General features: G+C 35.5%; 4 non-coding genes across 4 annotated transcripts; all 4 read left to right on the top strand.

Moving 5' to 3' along the window:
* Positions 1-276: 276 nt before the first annotated feature.
* TRNAV-CAC (transfer RNA valine (anticodon CAC)) lies at positions 277-349 on the top strand. The gene has a single exon. It is a non-coding gene; the product is annotated as a tRNA-Val (tRNA).
* Positions 350-765: 416 nt separating this feature from the next.
* On the top strand, positions 766-838 carry TRNAV-AAC (transfer RNA valine (anticodon AAC)). Its single transcript has one exon. It is a non-coding gene; the product is annotated as a tRNA-Val (tRNA).
* Positions 839-1,017: 179 nt separating this feature from the next.
* TRNAV-UAC (transfer RNA valine (anticodon UAC)) lies at positions 1,018-1,090 on the top strand. The gene has a single exon. It is a non-coding gene; the product is annotated as a tRNA-Val (tRNA).
* Positions 1,091-1,755: 665 nt separating this feature from the next.
* TRNAV-AAC (transfer RNA valine (anticodon AAC)) lies at positions 1,756-1,828 on the top strand. The gene has a single exon. It is a non-coding gene; the product is annotated as a tRNA-Val (tRNA).
* Positions 1,829-3,919: the final 2,091 nt, after the last annotated feature.

Below are 3,919 nucleotides of genomic sequence, written 5' to 3'. Positions count from 1 at the left end.
ATTGCCATTACTTTGCAGGCTTTCAAAGGTTTCATAGTGTAGTGGAAATCCCGTCTGCTTCACACGCAGAAGGTCCTGGGTTCAATCCCCAGTGAAACCCATGTGTTCTTGGTGTTGAAATAATCCCCTATCAACCTGCAGTATATAAAGTTCTTGGCTTTGTTGCCGAATAACGGGATGTTTTAGCTTCCATCACCAACAGAGCTACGAATTTGTTTTTTTTCCCCTGGCTGTCAAAACTCGTCTCTAATTGCCATTACTTTGCAGAATTTCAAAGGTTTCATAGTGTAGTGGTCATCACGTCTGCTTCACACGCAGAAGGTCCTGGGTTCAATCCCCAGTGAAACCAATCTGTTTTTGGTGTTGAAGTAATTTCCTATCGACTTGTAATATGTGAAATTCTTGGTTTCGTTGCCAAATGACAATACATTTTGGCTTCCATCACAAAGAGAACTACGATTTTGGGTTTCTTTTTTATTGACCATTTTAGCAGAAAACATAATCACATATTATATAAATCCTATTTGTTTTAAAATATATAGTTCCCATAAATACAAAAGCAAAAGACCAAACTATGGAGAAAAAAGTAAAACATTCAATATAAACTTCAATTTAAGCAAAATCCCTTTGTAGGAATAAAACTGGTAAAATATGTAATAATAATTGTAAATGTTTCATTAACCAAAAATACTTTCCTTTATCAATAAAAAGGCTTCGTCAGTCACAATTCTGCTCTGCTAGCCAATACACAGTAACTTTTCGTCAGGTTTCATAGTGTAGTGGTCATCACATCTGCTTAACACGCAGAAGGTCCTGGGTTCAATCCCCAGTGAAACCAATCTGTTCTTAGTGTTGAAATAATACGCTATCCAACTCCAATATATGAAGTTCTCGGCTTTGTTGCCGAATGAAGGGATGTTTTGGCTTCCATCACAAACAGAACTACAAATTATTTTTTTTTTTTCCCCTGGCGGTCAAAACTCGTCTCTAAATGCCATTACTTTGCAGGCTTTCAAAGGTTTCATAGTGTAGTGGAAATCACGTCTGCTTTACACGCAGAAGGTCCTGGGTTCAATCCCCAGTGAAACCCATGTGTTCTTGGTGTTGAAATAATCCCCTATCAACCTGCAGTATATAAAGTTCTCGGCTTTGTTGCCGAATAACGGGATGTTTTAGCTTCCATCACCAACAGAGCTACGAATTTGTTTTTTTTCCCCTGGCGGTCAAAACTCGTCTCTAATTGCCATTACATTGCAGGATTTCAAAGGTTTCATAGTGTAGTGGTCATCACGTCTGCTTCACACGCAGAAGGTCCTGGGTTCATTCCCCAGTGAAACCAATCTGTTTTTGGTGTTGAAGTAATTTCCTATCGACTTGTAATATGTGAAATTCTTGGTTTCGTTGCCAAATGACAATACATTTTGGCTTCCATCACAAAGAGAACTACGATTTTGGGTTTCTTTTTTATTGACCATTTTAGCAGAAAACATAATCCCATATTATAAAAATCCTATTTGTTTCAAAATATATAGTTCCCATAAATACAAAAGCAAAAGACCAAACTATGGAGAAAAAAGTAACACATTCAATATGAACTTCAATTTAAGCAAAATCCCTTTGTAGGGATAAAACTGGTAAAATATGTAATAATAATTGTAAATGTTTCATTAACCAAGAATACTTTCCTTCAGCAATAAAAAGGACCCGTCAGTCACAAATCTGCTCTACTAGCCAATACACAGTAACTTTTCGGTAGGTTTCATAGTGTAGTGGTCATCACGTCTGTTTAACACGCAGAAGGTCCTGGGTTCAATTCCCAGTGAAACCAATCTGTTCTTAGTGTTGAAATAATACGCTATCCAACTACAATATATGAAGTTGTCGAATGACGGGATGTTTTGGCTTCCATCACAAACAGAACTACAAATTATTTTTTTTTTCCCCTGGCGGTCAAAATTTGTCTCTAAATGCCATTACTTTGCAGGATTTCACAGGTTTCACAGTGTAGTCGTCATCACGTCTACTTCACACGCAGAAGGCCCTGGGTTCAATCCCCAGTAAAAACAAGCCGCTTTCGCTGTTGAAGTAATTTGCTATCAACCTGTAACATATGAAATTCTTTGTTTTGTTGCCAACTGATAATATATTTTGGCTTTTATCACCAAGAGAACTACGATTTTGGGTTTCTTTTTTATTGACCATTTTAGCAGAAAACATAATCCCATATTATAAAAATCCTGTTTGTTTCAAAATATATAGTTCCTTTAAATACAAAAGCAAACAACTAAACTATGTGGAAAAAAGTAACACATTCAATGTAAACTTCCTTTTAAGCAAAATCCCTTTGTAGGAATAAAACTGGTAAAATATGTAATAAAAATTGTAAATGTTTCATTAACCAAAAATACTTTCCTTCAGCAATAAAAAGGCCCTGTCAGTCACAATTCTGCTCTGCTAGCCAATACACAATAACTTTCCATCAGGTTTCATAGAGTAGTGGTCATCACGTCTGCTTAACACGCAGAAGGTCCTGCGTTGAATCCCCAGTAAAACCAATCTGTTCTTGGTGTTGAAATAATACTCAATTAAACTACAATATATGAAGTTCTTGGCTTTGTTGCCGAATGATGGGAAGTAATTTGCTATCAACCTATAACATATGAAATTCTTTCTTTTGTTGCCAACTGATAATATATTTTGGCTTCCATCACCAAGAGAACTACGATTTTGGGTTTCTTTTTTATTGACCATTTTAGCAGAAAACATAATCCCATATTATAAAAATCCTGTTTGTTTCAAAATATATAGTTTCTTTAAATACAAAAGCAAACAACTAAACTATGTGGAAAAAAGTAACACATTCAATGTAAACTTCCATTTAAGCAAATTCCCTTTGTAGGAATAAAACTGGTAAAATATGTAATAAAAATTGTAAATGTTTCATTAACAAAAAATACTTTCTTTCAGCAATAAAAAGGCCCCGTCAGTCACAATTCTGCTCTGCTAGCCAATACACAGTAACTTTCCATCAGGTTTCAAAGAGTAGTGGTCATCACGTCTGCTTAACACGCAGAAGGTCCTGCGTTCAATCCCCAGTAAAACCAATCTGTTCTTGGTGTTGAAATAATACTCAATTAAACTACAATATATGAAGTTCTTGGCTTTGTTGCCGAATGATGGGAAGTAATTTGCTATCAACCTGTAACATATGAAATTCTTTCTTTTGTTGCCAACTGATAATATATTTTGGCTTCCATCACCAAGAGAACTACAATTTTGGGTTTCTTTTTTTATTGACCATTTTAGCAGAAAACATAATCCCATATTATAAAAATCCTATTTGTTTCAAAATATATAGTTCCCATAAATACAAAAGCAAAAGACCAAACTATGGAGAAAAAAGTAACACATTCAATATAAACTTCAATTTAAGCAAAATCCCTTTGTAGGAATAAAACTGGTAAAATATGTAATAATAATTGTAAATGTTTCATTAACCAAAAATACTTTCCTTCAGCAATAAAAAGGCCCCGTCAGTCACAATTCTGCTCTGCTAGCCAATACACAGTAACTTATCGTCAAGTTTCATAGTGTAGTGGTCATCACGTCTGCTTAACACGCAGAAGGTCCTGGGTTCAATCCCCAGTTAAACCAATCTGTTCTTAGTGTTGAAATAATACGCTATCCAACTACAATATATGAAGTTTTCTGCCTTGTTGCCGTATGACGGGATGTTTTTGCTTCCATCACAAACAGAACTACAAATTATTATTTTTTTTCCCCTGGCGGTCAAAACTCGTCTCTAATTACCATTACTTTGCAGACTTTCAAAAGTTTCATAGTGTAGTGGTCATCACGTCTGCTTCACACGCAGAAGGTCCTGGGTTCAATCCCCAGTGAAACCAATCTGTTCTTAGTG

The sequence above is a fragment of the Anomaloglossus baeobatrachus genome, chromosome 2 (genome assembly GCF_048569485.1).
Source record: "Anomaloglossus baeobatrachus isolate aAnoBae1 chromosome 2, aAnoBae1.hap1, whole genome shotgun sequence".
Lineage (NCBI taxonomy): Eukaryota > Metazoa > Chordata > Amphibia > Anura > Aromobatidae > Anomaloglossus > Anomaloglossus baeobatrachus.
This window is presented reverse-complemented; position numbering and strand designations above follow the sequence as displayed.